Genomic DNA, 19,823 nt, shown 5'->3' with positions numbered 1-19,823 from the left:
GTATTAATGATGTATATACTATTTCTTTAACGTGAGTGCGAGTGAATAGAACTAGAAAGGGGAAATAACAGGAAAGATCCTTGTGAATTGTGTGTGTGTGTGAACTCTGTAAAACACAGCTTTACATCTATGATCATATAGACTGACCTCTGTATAATAACACACAGCCTGACTTCTGTACAAACCCCCCTGACCTCTGTATAAAACCACACACCATGACCTCTGTATAGTAACACACAGACTGACTTATGACTATACGTTAATATTGGGGGCCCAGAGCAGCAGAGTTGACAAGGACTAGCGTGCCCCCCTCCCCCTGCCCTGTAATCAGCCCTTCGAAGCCTGTATTTTTGTGACAGGGAGCCGGCACCAGACTTACTTAAGAGGGCGGGGCTTCCTCTTCAGCAGCCGACACCAATACAGAGACAGGGGAGGGACTATCTAGCCGTCTACTACCTCTCTCATTCTCCTAGCCCCTCCCCCGAGTGTCTGTTTGGATCAACCCCTTCGTTTCTTGTGTCTTCTGGAGATCTCAGATCTGCTCAAGGCAAGAAAAAGTTGGAGGAGGGAGAGAGCGGATGGACGTGAAGTTACATTTTTAATATATTTTTTAAATAACATTTTAAATGGATTCCTGCCTTGAATAGGGAGCCGAGTCCCGCTCCTTAGGTATTGAGTTTCTTGTTGTTCTTGTTGAGTACTTTGATGGCTTTGGCAGCAGTCCCAGTGTTCTTGTTGCGGTTTGGCAGCAGTCCCGGTGTTCTTGTTGCGGTTTGGCAGCAGTCCCGGTGTATTGATTGGTTGCGGTTTGGCAGCTGTCCAGGCGTTCATTGACTTGGTGTTGTGATAAATGAATGCCGGCGAGGAGAGGGTGCCGAACGTTCCTTTAATTGTCAGTAACAGGAGGGGATGCTTCTCCGTGCGGATTGAGAAAGCTCACACAGCTCCCTGACTGCGACTCGGATGATTGACTGCCACGCGGGGGCCACTCTCCCACAGCTTCCTGACGGCCACTGCCCCCCCCCTCCAGAAGGCCACTCGGGGCCCCCACCCACAGCTTCCAGACTGCCATTTGGGGGCCCACATCCCAAGGATTCCAGGGGGCCACCCGGGGGCCCCCTCCAAACGGCCAATGGGGGTCCCCCTCAAACTGCTTCCGGACTGCCACTCGGGGCCCCCCTCCCAAGAATTCCAGACTGCCACTTGGGGGCCCCCCTCCCACAGCTTCCAGACTGCCACTCGGGAGGCCCCCTCCCAAGGATTCCGGACTGCCACTTGGGGTCCCCCCTCCGAAACCTTCCAGACTGCCTCTCAGGGGCCCCCCTCCCAAGGATTCCAGACTGCCACTTGGGGTCCCCCCCTCACAAGGACTCCAGACTGTCCCTCGGGGGCCCCCCACCCAAGGATTCCGGACTGCCACTAGGGCCCCCCCTCCCAAAGCATCCAGACTTCCACTCAGGGGGCCCCCCCTCCCAAAGCATCCGGACTTCCACTCAGGGGGCCCCTTCCCACCGCTTCCTGGCCTCATAATGTGTATTTATACCAGCAATGTATTATATATATATATATATAAATAAAGTTAGTTCCATTTATATGTGATGGCTCAGAGTAGTAGTATTGTTCGACAACTAAATAATGGATAATAAATAACACTGACATACTATATACAGTACTGCAGAGTATGTTAATGTATTCTGTTACAGTATTATATAATTGTGGCATATTTGTCATATATATATTCATTGTCGCTTCCCAATGGTATTTCTTTGATTTACTGTAAAAGTTATGCCATAGTTAGTAAAGGCAGACAGATGCCCAGACTATTCTTTAATTCTCTGATCAGGCCCCAGTTACCCCTGCATTCCTGTGAAAATATTTTGTCGTTCCATGTCAGTAATGTCACAGAGCTGGCTAGTACGACCGACTACCTCCGCTGACTTGTGCTCCCTTAGCCTTGGACAACACGCCCTTCCCAGATTCCCCAGTCACTAGCAGTGTAGGGTATATAAAAATGAAGAACACTTTATTTTTTACACACATGGCTAGATATAGCCAGCAAAGCAAACATTAACATAAACAGTCAGGTATTGGATTACAACGGCTACAGAACCGCCCCCTTAATCTGGGTAATTTGGACTCCCAGGGGCAATAGGGCCATTAAAGTGATTAATAATACAATGGGGTCCCCACCTCCACTATATATTACTGGCCAACATTTCCAGGGAAAACAATGGTTTGGCCGGTGTCAGACAATTCTTGCGTGGAAAGAGTTAAAATGCTAGCATGTTAAATGTCCATGGGTTGTCTAGTGTTTTTTTTTTAAACATATGATTCGATGGGTAAATTGAATTGGCCGGGTTCAACAATGTCCCAGATAACACGGGGGGCAGTGACCACACGTCACATTTCCAATTTGAAAAATGCACACCTCTCAAATGTGGCCTTTTAACCCCCCAGACGAGGACAACAGTCCCACTCGCCAGGGCAGGAAGGCAGGGTCCATAATCTGTGGGTAGCACTCCATCACACTGTTGAGGTGTAAATATACTAAGTATGCACTGAGTTCAGCCTTTGGAAATTGAGAAACAATTTCTTTTTAGTGCCTGGATTAACTAGCAAATCGGGCAACACTGAAATCTGGTACAGAAAAAGATGGAAAATCTTTTAGTTATCCCACCACTGACACCACATTTGTCACGGTCAGGACTACTTGCCAAGCTGTGACGGTGTGGAGGGTGTGGGCATGAACAGAGCCGGCCTTAGGTGTTCCGGCGCCCTGTGCAAACTACTCCTCTGGCGCCCCCCCTCACTACCCCCCCTCTGCCCCTTCAAACTACCCCCCCTGTGCCTTCAAACTACCCCCCTCTGCCCCTTCAAACTACCCCCTCTGCCCCTTCAAACTACCCCCCCATCCCTTCAAACTACCCCCCTCTGCCCCTTCAAACTACCCCCCTCTGCCCCTTCAAACTACCCCCCCTCTGCCCCTTCAAACTACCCCCCCTCTGCCCCTTCAAACTACCCCCCTCTGCCCCTTCAAACTACCCCCCTCTGCCTCTTCATAAACTACCCCCCTCTGCCCCTTCAAACTACCCCCCTTGCCCATTCAAACTACCCCCCCGCCCCTTCAAACTAACCCCCCTGCCCCTTCCTTCAAGCTACCCCCCCTCTCCCTACTTCTCCTTATCCTAACTTACCTTGAGGAGTCCTGCCGGCATTTCATGTTGAGCGCCGGAATAGTCCGGCGCTCAACATGAGATGCCGGCACCGTGACGGAGAGTAAGGGGCGTCGAGCCGTTGCTGAGAACTTCCCGAGCAACTGCTTGGCGCCCCTGCCCGGGACATAAATGAAAACATTGTTGGTTTTTTTTGTTGTTGTTTTTTTTTACTTTATTTAACATCCTCCATGTTAAATAAAGTAAGAAAAAACTTAATTTAACATAGAACAAAAAAAAACAACGTTTTCATTTAGGTGCAGAGGGGGCGGCAGCGGACCCCGCGGCGGCGGCGGAGGAGGACCCCGCGGCGGCGGAGGAGGACTCCGCGGCGGCGGCGGACCCCGCAGCGGCGCCCCCTGGAGTGTGGCGCCCCCTGGAGTGTGGCGCCCTGTGCAGTCGCACACCCCAAAGGCCGGCCCTGGGCATGAAGTGGTTAATAGCACCAGGCCTCTGTATTTACTATCTTCACCACTTAACAAGGCATCAGTTATACCAAATGAACCCCCAAATCCTGCCTTTATCCCCTCAGGTAGTCTGCCACCACTCACGATTTTGATACCGGATTTGTGAGAAATCCGAACTAGAACATTTATCTCTCTATGTATATAACAACCCACCATGTATTTGCCCGAATATAGGCCGCACTCCCCCCCCCACTTTAAGTCTTTAAAGTGGGGGTGCGGCCTATATTCGGGGTCTAGCGCCCGACACCCGGGACATGCGTCCCTTTATGATACAGATCCCCCGCAGCGGTGCAGGGGACCTGCATCCTACTCTCTGATGCGCTCAGACAGCCTCCCCTGCCGGAGGTTGTTTATGCTCACGTCGCCGCAGCCGGTGAACATCTGCGTGATGTACTTTAACAATCTTCCTTTCTGGTACTTCCCACGGCGGAGGGGGTAGAGTGGCAGCAAATCTCGGGAAGGGGGGGATAGAGTGGCAGCATATCTCGGGGGTGGCAGAATTTTTTCCTTTAAAAAAGCACCTAATTTTTAGGGTGCGACCTATATTCGGGTGCGGCCTATATTCACGCCAATACGGTATATATCCTCTAGAACTTAATAACAATACGGTAACGTGTTATCCTCTCTTAGGGTTTGTGGATATCTATAGTAGAGCCAGAGCCGGCTTAGGTGTTCTGGCGCCCTGTGCGGACTACTCCACTGACCCCCCCCAACCCCCAAAAAGAAAGGAAAAAAAATCTTGTCACGAATCTCCCCTTTCTCACTATCTATCCCCTCTCCCCCTTTATCACTATCTACCACCTCTGCCCCTTCTCACTATCTACCACCTCTGCCCCTTCTCACGGCCTCCCCCCCGCCCCATCTCACTGCCTTCCCCTCCCCCCATCTCACTACTTCTCATTATCCTTACTTACCTTGTTGAGTCCTGCGGTGGGAGCGGGAGGCGTCCATCTGCCGCGGTGCATGTTCACAGCTGAGCGCTGGAATATGACATCATATTTTGGTGCTCAGCATGAAACGCCGGCACCGGACGGAGTCACGGAGAGTGAGGGGCACCGAGCGGTTGCTGAAAACTTCACAAGAGTCGCTCGGCGCCCCTGCCCAGGACTTAAATTAAAACATTGGGGTTTTTTTTTGTTGTTAAATATGTTAAATAAAGTTAAAAAGTGTATTTAACATGGAGGATGTTAAATAAAGTTAAAAAAAAAAACAAACAAACTAAAAAAACAATGGTTTAATTTAAGTCCCGGCCACACAGGTCGCACACCCCTAAGGCCGGCCCTGACTAGAGCCCAAAGACAGACTTGGATTATGAATATTTTAATAACAAAAAGACAAAGATTACACAGTGCCACAATTACAAAAAAACAAGAAGTACAAAAGAAAACCAAAATGGCAAACAGTTCTTAAAACGATGGGCCTTAAACACAGAACCCTCACTCACGAGTTTCTTCAATAAGCCGGCCTGTGGGTACTCCTTAAGTCCAGACGTTTTTTTTATGATGTTGTTCCGATTAGAGTATGTCGTGAAGTTCTGCTTTGAGGTCGCTGCATTGCCCCTAAATCAGATTCTGTTTCAAGAAAACATCCCTTTGACCACATGGCCAATTATATGACACCTTTTCCAAGAATTGGTTCCCATCTTTGATGTGCCAATAAATTATGGTGGGGTAAAGGTGATGGAAAACCCCTCCACTTAAGATAGGAATGGAATTCCTACAACTAAGGATCCTTATCTGTTAGGCCATGAATCACCACAGGGGTCCTGGGAAGATGACACCTCTTGCCAGATCAGATATGAAGGGCATGTACAAAGAAACTGATTTAGATGAACATTGCTAACACAAAAGAATTAACCACCTCTGCTGGATTATCCTTCCATGTATCCACTACATTATATGAGTTAATCATGACAACTACACTTCCGTATACTACAGTGCTGACGAGGCTGTATTTCCTGTTAATCCAAGTCTTGTATGTCCGGTGACTATGGGCAGAGGGAAGCAACGTCTGGCAGGTGTACCTAACCTGTTTATAAGCCCGTGTGTTTCCCAAATAAAGAGTCCCCATTTTGCCTCACTACGAGTCTCGTCTTGCTATTTAGTTAAGCCTCGGTGCTGCCCTTATCAGGGCCTCCGAGCCCCGCAATGGCCGTACCACATTAAACCGGTGTTTTCGGGGGTGATCCTGAAGGAGCGGCGGCGATCCCCGGGTGCCGATAGCTTGGGGTCCTGAGTATATCCTGTCCAAAAGGTTAGGCGATCGGTCGAAGGGACCCCGAGCGGCAGCAGTTCAAAGTTTCCCCGTGACGGACCGTGAGATACCCCACGGGTGGTGGGTGCACGGACCAGGGGTGGTTCGGGGAAGAGGCCTCCTATAGATTACCGGCTGCTGGGGCTGCTAGGAGAGCAGAGATCAGCCGGCGTCGTAACCGAGGTTGGTAACTTGTTTCTGGCTCTTCATCAAGGTATCAGCTGCATCTTTAGAGAGACCTTGTGACGGATCGTCCTGTGCCCCAGACTGGACACATCCGCCAGCCAGCTCCTTCCCTCTCCCAGTCAGCGGACACGCTGTGGCTGTCCGAAGAAAGCAGTCACAGACCAGCACTTCCCTCAATCATGAGACAGGACTTCATGCTTTGAGGTTAAAACAGAACTCTCCTTTTATTACACACAGAATTTATATACAATCTCAATTCAATGAGCACCGAACCCAACCCCCAATCCCATCAGCCACATCCCATCACAAATCCCATCAGCCACATCCCATCACAAATCCCATCAGTTTCCAGGGGATGTATCGGGTGAGGAGATTAAGAGATACAATGGGTTTCCCCCACCTGTGTTATCCCCCCTGTAGTGCGGGTGCCGCCTGGGCAGACAGGGCTGTGCTGGCTGATTAAGAGCCCCAGCCGGATTACAGGATTGTCTCTGAAGGTTGGAGCTGCAGCTACATTCAAACAGGTTACAAACAAATATAATAATAATAACAGTGAAGATGAGACATGGTTCTTCACAGACCTGCCTGAATTAAAGTCTCCCTTTCAGGAGCCAAACTGAAAGACTGAAACAGGCGGGATTTGGGTGGAGGACAGCCCCCTGCTGGAGCAGGTCTGGTTTGATCTCCAACCTTAGAGGGCTCTCTATGGACAGACGAATCAACTCCGGGTACCAAATCCTTTTGGGCCAGTCGGGAGCTATCAGAATCACCCGACATATGTCCCAGGCGATGAGAGGAAGAGGGGGCAAGATATCACCCAGGTCGAAGGCCCAAACCTGAGAAAAGGCATCCAGAGCTAAGGGATGGCCTGCTGCTGACAGAGAATAAAACAGAGGGAGTTTCTTGTTGGCTGTAATAGCCATGAGGTCAATCTCTGGAACTCCCCAGATCTTCGTGATCTGATGAAACGTTGCATAGCTCAGGCTCCACTCTCCTTGAAGAACAGAAATTCTGCTTAGGAAATCTGCAGTGACGTTCTCCTTTCCATGGATGAAGACGACCGAAAGGTGAGAAAGATGAAATTTGGCCCACTTCCCGATCTTCTGACGAAGACTTCCTAACTGAAGACTTCTCGTGCCACCTTGTTTGTTCAGGAAAGCCACTACCGTGCGATTGTCCGACAGAATTCTTACCGCTTTCCCTCGTAGCCTGGACTGCCATGAGAGGAGAGCTTTCCAAACTACCCGAAGTTCCAGCATATTGATTTGAAGATGGCGCTCGTGGTTGGACCAAAAACCTTGACGGAATTCTTTGTCCATCGTAGCTCCAGAACCGGATAAACTGGCGTCCGTGGAAACGACTGTCCAAGAGGGCTCGGTCCAGACCAGACCTGAACCCAGCCTTTTCACCTGAAGCCACCATCTGAGGGAAGAACGGACGCTGGGAGGAAGAGAGACCTTCCTTGAAAGTGCCGGAACGGATCTGTGACGGGACCGACCTGTACCCCGACTGGGTACTCCCGCCTAACGTTGCTTCCTCCTGCCGGGACACCAACAATTAGCCCCTTCAGCGCCAGGCAGAACCAGCGTTGTAGATAGAAGGGGGGGCTTCGCTGCACCGGAGCTACCTTGGCACTGTGGCTAGCCGAAGCTTAGCTACACAGCGTGGTTATTGTCCTGAAAAGGACAATACAGGATCATATCAGCCCACCCCAAGCATCAGGCAACACTCATGTTGAGGTGAAAACAGGAACTCTCTTTATTTGGGAACACAGGGGTATTTAAACAGTACAAAGGATTGAGTTACGTCCAATAGACACACAAGGGAATTGCGTCCAATAGGCACAAGGGAATTGCGTCCAATAGACACAAGGGAATTACATCCTGCCCTCCTTTGCATATGACTGAGTATTAGCACTCAGCCCAGTAGGGGGTCTCTACTGTAGTCTGTGTAAGGAGGGAGGGGGCAGGGCATGTGGCACCTGGACAGGGTAGCAAACAAGGGGAACAAAAGCACACACCATAATTACAACATATACTGGGAAATGCAGGTATCACAAACAAGAACTATCACAGACGGCACCGATTAACCCGGGGCCGTCACATCTCCCCCCCCGACCCATAGTCCGGCAGACCCGGCTAGACCCTTAACGGGTTGGCTTGGGGCTGTCCGGGAAAGATAGGTGGGCATTAGGTCGTCTCTGCTCCCAGTCTTTGGAGTGTGGCTGTCCGGGGAAGTTAGGTGGGCACGAGATCGGTTTGCCGTGAGAGTCCATCAGCGTTCCCGTTTTGTTTGCCTGGACGATACTGAACCGTGAAGTTGTAGGGTTGTAGGGCTAGGCTCCATCGCAGCAGGCGTCCATTGTCCCCGGAGACACGGTTCAGCCAAATGAGGGGATTGTGGTCGGTAAGCACTGTAAAAGATTGCCCGTACAGGTAGGGTTGGAGTTTCTTTAGAGCCCACACCAGCGCTAGGCACTCTTTTTCAACGGCGGCGTACCCGACTTCCCTGGGTAGCAGCTTTCGGCTGATGTAGGCTACGGGGTGCTCACTGCCGTCAGTTCCTACTTGGCTTAGAACTGCTCCCAGCCCGAATGTGGAGGCATCTGTGTGGACAGAAAAACGCTTGGACGGGTCAGGCGCGGCTAGTACTGGGGCGGAGGTCAAGGCACTCTTTAACTGCTGGAAGGCGGCTTCGCACTCTGGAGACCACAGGACCTGTCGGGGTAACTTTTTTTTGGTTAGGTCCGTCAGGGGTTTGGCAATGGCGCTGTAGTTGGGGACGAACCGTCGGTAGTAACCCGCTGTACCCAAAAAGGCTAAGACCTGTGTCTTGGTTGTAGGGGTGGGCCAGTTAGCCACTGCCTCTATCTTCGCAGGTTCAGGTCGTTGTCGCCCGCTGCCCACCCGGTGGCCTAGATAAGATACCTCGGAAACCCCTATCGTACACTTGTCTGGTTTCAAGGTGAGACCCGCAGACCTGATGCGATCTAATACAACTCCCAGGTGAACGAGGTGTTCGTCCCAGTTGTCGCTATATATCGCGATGTCGTCCAGGTATGCACACGCAAAGTCCTGGAGGCCATCGAGCAGCCGGTCAATCATCCGTTGGAAAGTCGCTGGGGCGTTCTTCATCCCAAACGGCATAACCTTAAACTGGTATAAACCGAAAGGGGTGATGAAGGCCGACTTCGGAATGGCTTCTGGGGCCAGGGGGATCTGCCAGTAACCCTTACACAGGTCTAGGGTAGTGAGAAAATTTCCCCTAGCAATGCGGTCCAAGAGTTCGTCTACTCGGGGCATGGGGTAAGCGTCGGTTGTAGTCCGGTCGTTTAACTTACGGTAGTCCACACAGAAGCGGGTCGTGCCGTCCCGCTTCGGCACTAGCACTACCGGGGAAGCCCAAGGGCTGCTGGAGGGCTCAATAACTCCTAGATCTAACATTTCTCGTATTTCGGACCGCATACCTTCCCGTACAGTCTCGGGTACCCGGTAAGCTGCTTGCCGCATGGGAGGCTGCCCCGGGGTCTCCACCTGGTGCACTGCTACAGTAGTGTACCCAGGGGCAGTGGAGAACATTTGATGGCGCTTAGACAGTACATGCCGGGCCTGTTCCCGCTGGGTCGCCCCTAATTGATCCGCAATTCGGATAGCCTCTATGCCCGCTTGCCCTGCGCCCCGTTGGGGTAACTCTGGTAGCGGAAGATCCTCTGAATCCTCTGCGGCAGGGGCACAGATAGCGGCCACCTCGTCGGGCCGTTCCTGGTAAGCCTTAAGCATGTTTACATGGAAGGCTCGTTGAATCCTCCGATCGGAGCATTTGGTTACCAGGTAGGTAGTGTCACACAGTTGTTTCACTACCTGGTAGGGACCCTGCCAGGCAGCTTGTAATTTATCGGACTTAGCCGGCTTGAGGACAAGAACTTTTTGCCCAACTTGCAGAGTGCGGTCTCGGGCGGTGCGATCGTACCACCGTTTTTGCCGCCCCTGCGCGGCTTGAAGGTTCTCCCGAACCATTCCGGCGAGTGCCTTCAGCCGCTCCCGGAACTTTAAGACATACTGTATAACCGGGGTCCCCTCGGTGGTTACTCCCCCGTCCCAATGGCTCCGGATCAACTCTAAGGGGCCCCGTACCTGCCTCCCGTACACCAACTCGAAAGGAGAATACCCGGTGGACTCTTGGGGCACCTCCCGGTACGCGAACAGGAGGTGTGGTAGGTACTTTTCCCAGTCCCGGTGAGAGGTAGCGAACGTCCGAAGCAGTTGCTTCAGTGTTCCATTGAACCTCTCGCATAACCCGTTCGTCTGGGGGTGGTAAGGGGCGCTATACACAGGCTTAATCCCGCACAACCTCCACAGCTGCTGGGTAATCTCCGCGGTAAATTGGGTCCCCTGGTCGGAAACTATCTCCTGTGGAAAGCCTACCCTGGCAAAGACCCGAAGTAGGGCATCGGCTACAGTCTCCGCATGTATATTGGACAGGGGGACGGCCTCGGGATACCGGGTAGCATAATCTACCACGGTCAGTATGTACCTTTTCCCCGAAGGGCTAGGCCGGGGTAGGGGCCCTACTATATCCACCGCTATCCGGCTGAAGGGTTCATCTATGATGGGTAGCGGGCGTAATGTGGCTTTCGTCTGGCCACGCCCCTTCCCTATTCGCTGGCAGGTGTCGCAGGTGCTACAGTACTGCTGGATATCCTTGGACAGCCCTGGCCAGAAAAAGGACCGGGTGACTCGGTGATGGGTCCGTCGCCTCCCCAAATGGCCTGCCAGGGGAATGTCGTGTCCAATACGCATGATCTCTTGCCGATACTTTTGCGGCACGACCAGCTGGCGTTTGGGCACATGGGTCTCTCCCTGCCCATCCGTAAGTCGGTATAATAGCCCCTGGCTCCATTCAATTCTGTCTTCCTTGTCCCCACCCGCCCCTGCCCGGTCCCTATAGCCCTGTAAGGTCGGGTCATGTAAGGTCTCCTGGGCAAAGTCAGCGGGGGAGGCCCAGGGCAAAGTAGGGGCCGTCGGGGAATAGTCGGGAGGGATGTCAGGGTTAGCAGTACTCACCCGGGTCTCGTCCTCGAGGGCGTGGTCCGCCTTCCGTGCCTGCTGGCGAGTGATGGCTCCACACTGCTCGGCTGTGTCATCCGGGTGAAACGCGGTAGTTAGGTGACCCAGATCGTTGCCCAGTAGAACTTCCGCGGGTAGGTTCTTCATGACACCTACTACTACTTCGCGAGCGCCAGCTCCCCAATCCAAATGCACCCGGGCGGTTGGGATTCGGAGCACCTTTCCTCCCGCCACCCGTACAGCGACCGAGTGGCTGGTCTGCACGGTCGCGGCGACCATCTGTGGCTGTACCAAGGTAATGGTAGCCCCACTGTCCCGTAATCCTTGAGCAGGGCGACCGTTAAGCCATACGACTTGTCGGTGATGATGTCGATTGTCCGAGGCGGCGGCCTGCACCGGGTCGGCCTCGTATAGTACCCCGAAATCCTCTTCGACCCAGTCGTGGTGTGGGGAGGATGATGGAGCCTCCAGGCAATTAGCAGCTGCCCGGATGGGCCCAGCTGGTGGGCGCCCTCCCGGTCTAGCAGCGTGGTTAGCGGGGCATTCCCTATGCATGTGCCCGACTCGATTGCATCCGAAGCACCGGACACCCGAAGGTCGACTGTCCCGGAAGGTAGTGGGCCGCTGTTGTGCCGGGGGTCGAGGTGCGGTGCGGTGAGCCTGAGGTGGCCGAAGTGGGGGTGGTACATAGCGGGCCCCTGATCGGTGCTCCAGTGGGGTAGACCTCCGGGAGTCAATATACTGGTCAGCTAGAACTGCGGCCTGGTCTACTGTGTGGGGTCGTCGGTCACGTACCCAGTCTCTTACTGCAGGGGGGGTCAAGTCATAGAATTGCTCCAGTATGATCAGCTGGAGGACATCTGTGACGGAGGAGGCTTGGCACCCGTGGATCCACCCTTCGGCTGCCCCCGTCATGCGATGCACCCACTCGGTGAAGGGCTGCCCATCTGCGCGTCGGAGGCTCCGAAATTTCAGCCTGTGGGCCTCGGGGGTGATACCATATCGAGCTAGTAAGCGTTCCTTTACCCGATAGTAATTGGTACTGTCCGCATCTGGGGTGGCCTCATAAGCCTCCAAGGCTCGTCCCGACAGCCGACTCACCCAGTCTGCCGCTTCCACGCCCTGCAAATCGCATTGTCGCTCAAAGATCTGAAGGTATCTATCTATCTCATCTACGCCATCTTGAAATCGGGGAATGGCGTCGTAGGGTAGTTTAGCTTTGTTCGAGGGGCCACTCCGATCTGTCGTGGGCGCCCGTTCTTTATCTCTCTGGAGCTCTGTGATGCGAAGCTGGGTGGCCTCGCTGACTATCTGGGCGATGAGCGCCTGTGGCGGTTCTGATCCCAGGAGGCTGATACGCCACCGGATTTCTCGCTGGAGCTCTGAAGTTTCAGTGCCCTCCGATGAGGCGAGGCTGTTCCGGTCTCCCTCCATTAGCTCCGCGATCAAGGTAGCCTTTGACTTGTTGCTGGCCGTCTGCCCACGGGCTTCCAATAAGTCTTTCAGCGTCTGCCTCTTCAAGCCCTCGTAACGATGCTCCATTCACTGGAGTGTAGTCCCGGTGGTGGTTTGGATCTCCCGGTTCTGAGGAAGCATCCCACCGCTGCCACCAATGTGACGGGACCGACCTGTACCCCGACTGGGTACTCCCGCCTAACGTTGCTTCCTCCTGCCGGGACACCAACAATTAGCCCCTTCAGCGCCAGGCAGAACCAGCGTTGTAGATAGAAGGGGGGGCTTCGCTGCACCGGAGCTACCTTGGCACTGTGGCTAGCCGAAGCTTAGCTACACAGCGTGGTTATTGTCCTGAAAAGGACAATACAGGATCATATCAGCCCACCCCAAGCATCAGGCAACACTCATGTTGAGGTGAAAACAGGAACTCTCTTTATTTGGGAACACAGGGGTATTTAAACAGTACAAAGGATTGAGTTACGTCCAATAGACACACAAGGGAATTGCGTCCAATAGGCACAAGGGAATTGCGTCCAATAGACACAAGGGAATTACATCCTGCCCTCCTTTGCATATGACTGAGTATTAGCACTCAGCCCAGTAGGGGGTCTCTACTGTAGTCTGTGTAAGGAGGGAGGGGGCAGGGCATGTGGCACCTGGACAGGGTAACAAACAAGGGGAACAAAAGCACACACCATAATTACAACATATACTGGGAAATGCAGGTATCACAAACAAGAACTATCACAGACGGCACCGATTAACCCGGGGCCGTCACAGGATCGATTCCATGACTTCAGGATGAGACATTGTAGAGGACGGATATGCAGAAGCGCCTATGCCACGGCAGGCCTTGTAGAAACCATCAGTCCAAGAAGTCACATGAGAAGCCGTAGACTGGAAAGACATCTGGAAAGAATCAAGCTGGTAAGGCTGATAATGTTCTGAATTTTGTTCTCCGGCAGAAAAATCTTTTGACACGTAGTGTCCAGGATAAACCCCAGGAAGGGAATTATTCTGTTGGGAAGCAGGTGGGATTTTCGAAAATTGACAATCCATCCCAAATCCTGAAGCATGGAAACAGTCCTGTGAATCTGTTGAGACTCAGCTGATAGAAGCCAGTCGTCTAGGTATGGGACTACCTTGATTATTTCCTGAGGAAAGCCACGATCCCTGATAGTAGTTTCGTAAAAATTCTCGGTGCTGAAGCGAGACCGAAAGGAAGGGTCTGGAACTGGAAATGACGAATCCCTGATGTAGACGGAATGGCCACCCGAAGGAACCTCTGAGAATCTTGCTTGTTGGGAACATGAAGATAGGCGTCTTGAAGATCGAAAGTAGCCAGGAAAAGAAGATCCACGGTGGATTTGATAGATTCCATCCTGAACTTCCTGGAACTCACTAATTGATTTAGAAACTTGAGGTCTATGATAAGCCTGAAGTCTCCTGATGGTTTGGGAACCACGAAGATGTGGGAATAAACACCTCTTCCTCTTTGGGCAGCAGGCACTGGGATAAGTACTTGTTTCTTGACAAAATCCTGCACCAGATCCAAAAGCGCCTTTCTCCTGGAAGGATCCGCGGGAGGTGTAGACATCATAAAACGCTCTGGGGGAGTGCTGACAAGCTCCAGACCGTACCCTCTGGAAATGATCCCCAGGGTCCAAAGGTCTGGACAAACAAGAGCCCAAAGGTGGAAAAAAAATTCTCAGCCTGCCCCCTACCGCACAACTCCTGGCGTCAAGGTCTCTTAGCGGCTCCATCTTCATGTTTAGATGTGAAGGGTCTGCCCCTACCACGAAACCGAGCCTGGGGTCGGAATCTTGACCTCTGGAGGACCTGAACGAACAATTTGGACGAAAACGAGGTAAGGGTTTACGTTTAGGCAAGAAGTACTTATCCCCAGTAGCCTTTTCCAATAAAGTTTCCAGCTCTTTCCCAAACAGATCTTTGCCAGAAAAAGGAATCCCGCACAAATGTTGCTTGGAAGCGGAGTCTGCTGACCAGGCTTTGAGCCATAGAGCCCTTCTAGACACAACCGACAATGCAGAGGCCCTAGCAGCCATGCGTACGGATTCCATAGCTGAGTCACATAAAAAAATCAGCAGCGCTCTTCACATCTGAGATGCCACGGAGGATATCCTCTTCTCCTGCACCGCTTAGGATATCATCTTCAATTTGTTGAAGCCATAAGCGCATAGCCCTAGCTACTGAGGCTGCTGCAATGCCCGGCTTAAAGATAGCTGCTGAGGCTTCAAAAGATCTCTTAGCTGCCCCTTCTGCCTTCCTATCCATGGGATCCGAAAAATGAGAGGAATCTTCTAAAGGTATAGCAGATCTTCCGGTGGCTCTGGCCACTGGAGCATCAACTTTGGGAGTTGAACAGAGCTCAGAGAAATCGTCTAGAAAAGGAAAGAGTCTGGACACCCTTTTACAGGTAAGGTAAGGTTACTGACCAGAGGGCCGGAACCCAGGCCGAGGGTCGGGGCCCACAGATCTAGGCTGAGGTAAAGAATCCATAACAGAGGTTTTAATCTGCTGAAAAGTGGACTGAAGCTCAGCCTTCATCCATTCCTTGAATTCTGAAATGGACTCCTCTCTGGCTTTGAGGCAGGATGAGCAAAATTTCCTAGAGGCGTCAGACATTGTAGCCTTGCGGTTTTTACAGGCAAAATGTTTTGTCTTGGATGCAGCCTTCCTAGGAGCTGGTGACTCTTCAGGGAAGTCTGGCTTATCTAGCGACATCCTAATAATAAAGGATAGGAGACGGTTAAACAAAAAGAAAAAACAAACGCAGACAAATTCCCATAGACTCATAACCTACTTGGTTTAAGAGGCAGAAAACACCAGAACAGAAAATCTCAGGAAGCCAGGACTCTTCATCAGAAGAAAACTGCAAACTAAAAGCAGTACAAGCTAATAAAAAACCTTACCAAACCGAGGGAAAAAGGTCCAGAAAACCGCCAAAAAGCCTTCTCGGACCTGAGAGCTGCTTACAGATCTGCCCCCTTCCTGATCTCAGATGCCTCCTGGCAGACTGAGATGAAACCGGAAGCACGCCACCGCAAAGATCAGACGCTTCCTGGCTGAAATCGTCGGCAGACTGAAGCAGAGTCCCGATGTTCTGCTTACAGCTAGCCCGCCCAAGGGCTGCTAAAGGTAAGTAGGCTAGAGTCCTTCAGAGGACCCTGCGTGAAGGAGCCTTTCCCTGCTCCGGTAAACAGGTTCCTACCGAGGACCGGACCGGAGAGGGTTAAAACGGGCAAAAAACCCTTGCCCACTACCCAAAGCGGGACTGCAGCGCTGGACAGGAGAGCTCTCCCACAAGCTCTGAAAACAACAAACGGGGGATGTACCTACCCGGATAGGGCAGGAAAGAACTGTGGGTAAAGGGTTCTGGGGGTTTAAATCTTTCCTACCCTATTCGGATAGGCGGCGCTATCTCCTATGCTACCGGGAGTAACAAGGGAAATATATCCTCACTGTCGTGGACTATGCCACCCGTTACCCCCTAGATTTGCTTAGAGAGCACTGGCAGGGACCAAAGGGCCGACCATAGTAGAGTACGTGTTGGCCTTCTGGTATAGATTGAAGGACCACACGGACATGGTCCGGGAAAACCTTCAAGTGGCGCAAGGTTGGCAGAAACGGTGGTACGAGCGGACCGCCCCGGAGCCGCTCCTTTGAAGTAGGGCAAAAGGTCCTAGCGCTTAAACCATCCCGTCAGGATAAGCTGCAGGCGGTGTGGCAGGGACCGTATCGGGTGGTGAAGCAACTGTGCAACACCACCTACATGGTAGCTAAATGTGCAGACGGAAGGATCCAGCGAACCTTCCGTGTGAACATGTTGAAAGCCTACCAGGAGCGTCCCGAGGAAGTAGCAGTTATTTGTGCCCCGGCGATAGATGACCCTGAGGGATTACGCTGCTAGAATTGCCCAGGTAGTGTCAGGGACGAGGGAACTTGGCGCGATACAGTTAGCGGCGCAGTTAGGGAAATCCCAGAAGGCCCAAGTTCGCCAGCTGTTAGACCAGAGAGTCGGCTTACTCTCTGCCCTCCCGGGATGCACCACCGCGTGGAGACTCCAGGGCAGACCCCGTTACGCCAAGCGGCGTACCGAGTTCCTGAGTCTGTCCGAGAAGGCATGTTAAGGGAGTTTAGGGAGATGCTCGATCTGGGAGTGATTGAGCCGTCCGAGAGCCCCTTGGCTTTTCCGGTAGTCCTAGTGCCTAAGAGAGACTACCGCAGGCTCAATGACCGGACTGTGACTGACACGTACCCCATGTCCCGAGTAGATGATTTGTTACACCGCATCTCTCGTGGTAAGTTCCTATCCACCCTCGACCTATGCAAGGGGTACTGGCAGATTCCTCTTGTGACGGGCCTCGGGTACCCCGGCTGGGTACACCCTTCAATTCTTAGTTGCTTCCTCCCGGAACCACAAGGGTTAACCACTTCCAGCTGTAGCCTATACTAGCAGGGAAGGGAGTAGGAATGCGGCTTGGATTCTTGGGTGAAGGAGCACCGTAGCTCGCCGAAGCGTAGCCGGATCCGGTGCTGTAACTGTCCTGAGAAGGACAGTGAGTGATCCAGCAAGCCCCTGAAGCATTAGACAAGACTAATGTCCAGGGAAGTGACACACTTTATTGGGAAACACACAGGCTTATATACAGGTTAGGTGATAAAAAGGTCATAAATCAGGACACATCTTCCCGCCCTGCCCAGACAGTCCGGCGCCGTGCTTAGGCTACCGAGCCCCGCAATGTCCGTATACATTTGTTCATCGTTCTCGGGGTGATCATGATGGCGCAGCGGCGATCTTAGGGGTGCCGAGGGGGCGGTCGGGGACCAGGAAGATCTGGTCCAAAAAGCGACGTGATCGGTCAACGGGGTCCCGAGCGAAACAACAGTTTCCCCGGGACCGACCGCGAGATAGCCGGCACGCGTTCGGCAGCCGCGCCGGCCGTTTTCCACTCCTCCGGAAGTCCCGGCGACCAGGCATCCAGGGGAGGCTTTCCCCACGAATTGGTCTTGCTCCGTACCCCACCCCGGTAGGTTAATAGCAAGGTAAATAGTGCGGTAGGTGAGGGCTGATGGCGTCCGGGATACGAGGGGTTAACGTATGGGGGCAGGGAATGTGGGACATGGACAGGGGCAGCACGGGAGGGAGAACAAAGGCACAGAAGACAGACACACAGATAGATATACATAACTATCACAACAATGATATTAAACTGCATTTTTCAACCCAGGTTTGTGACACCTCTGGCGGCGGAGGCAATTCCGAAGTCGGCCTTCTTCACCCCATTCGGACTATACCAATTTAGGATTATGCCTTTTGGGATGAAGAACGCTCCGGCGACGTTCCAGAGGATGGTAGATCGACTCCTCAATGGCCTCCAGGCAGGCCCGGACTGGGACAAAAAATAGGCCCGGGCATTTAAGCCTGAGCAGCCCATATTTATTTATTTATTTATTGTTAAAGCCCACCCGTACCATCTTTGCATTTAATCATTCACACAAATCATTAACACATTCATTAATGCAATCTCATACGCATTCACACTACCCCCTCTCTTCATCTTATCTGCCCCTTCTCACTATGTTCCCCCTTTTTACTATGTAACCCCCTTCCCACTTCTCAATATGTACCGCCTCTATCTATCCCCTCTCCCCCTTTCTCACTATCTAACCCCCCTCTGCCCCTTTTCACTGCACCCCCCTCCCTCACCCTACTTACCTTGTTGCCGGAGCAAGCAGCAACTGCGACCGCGCCTGTGGCAGGGCAGGATTGACTTAGGGGCTGATGGAGCTGCAGCTCCAGGCCCCCACCTTAAAATAGGTCCAGTCAGGACTGGACTGACTGGTCCTATATGGCCGCATTAACGCAGAGCCCCTTAAGCCCGCCGCAACTACCCCCTCCTAACTATCTACCCTCTCCCTCTTTGAAGTTCACTTACCTTTCAGGAGTCCTGTGGTGGGGGTGCAAGGCCTCTGCCTCTGTATGGAACAGTATAGAGTGATGGGAGTTATGATGTACTTTTAGAGCATAATTAGATCATGAAAAAGACATTGGAAATGGTACAGCATAACACCCATCACTCTCACGCACTTACCAATCCACACGTATACCAATCCACACGTATACCAATCCACACGTATACCAATCCACACGTATATACCAATCCACACGTATACCAATCCACACACATACCAATCCACACACATACACCAATCCACACATATATACCAATCCACACACATACACCAATCCACACACATACACCAATCCACACATATACACCAATCCACACATATACACCAATCCTCACACATACACCAATCCACACACATACACCAATCCACACACATACACCAATCCACACATATACACCAATCCACACATATACACCAATCCTCACATATATACCAATCCACACATATACTAATCCACACATATACACCAATCCACACATATACACCAATCCACACATATACACCAATCCACACATATACACCAATCCTCACATATACACCAATCCACACATATACACCAATCCACACATATACACCAATCCACACATATACACCAATCCACACATATACCAATCCACACGTATACCAATCCACACATACACCAATCCACACATACACCAATCCACACATATATACCAATCCACACATATATACCAATCCACACACATACACCAATCCACACATACACACCAATCCACACATGGGCGTAGGAACCCCTAAAAATCTGGGGGGGATAGCATTTTTACTGGTAGGGTATACCTGACCATTTCACCAACAGGGATTTTTATGACATTGCATTATAAATACATAGACATTAATATGTAGTTGGTCCCTCTTTGCAGCTATAACGGCTTCCACTCTTCTGGGAACGATTTCCACAAGATTTTGGAGAGTTTCTGTGGGGAATTTTTGCAACCATGCCTTTATGGACCTTGTTTTGTACACTGGGGCGCAGTCATGATAGAATAGAAAAGGACCGTCCCCAAAACTGTTCCCACAAAGTTAGAAGCATAGTGTTGTCCAAAATGTCTTGGTTTATCACCTTCAGCTCATAAAACGTTCTACTGGGTGAATGGGAGAAAATTCCCACAGAAACTCACAAAAAAAGACAAATCTTACAACCACAGATGGACCCCACTGGACACGGC

Source organism: Spea bombifrons, chromosome 11 (genome assembly GCF_027358695.1).
Source record: "Spea bombifrons isolate aSpeBom1 chromosome 11, aSpeBom1.2.pri, whole genome shotgun sequence".
Lineage (NCBI taxonomy): Eukaryota > Metazoa > Chordata > Amphibia > Anura > Pelobatidae > Spea > Spea bombifrons.
This window is presented reverse-complemented; position numbering follows the sequence as displayed.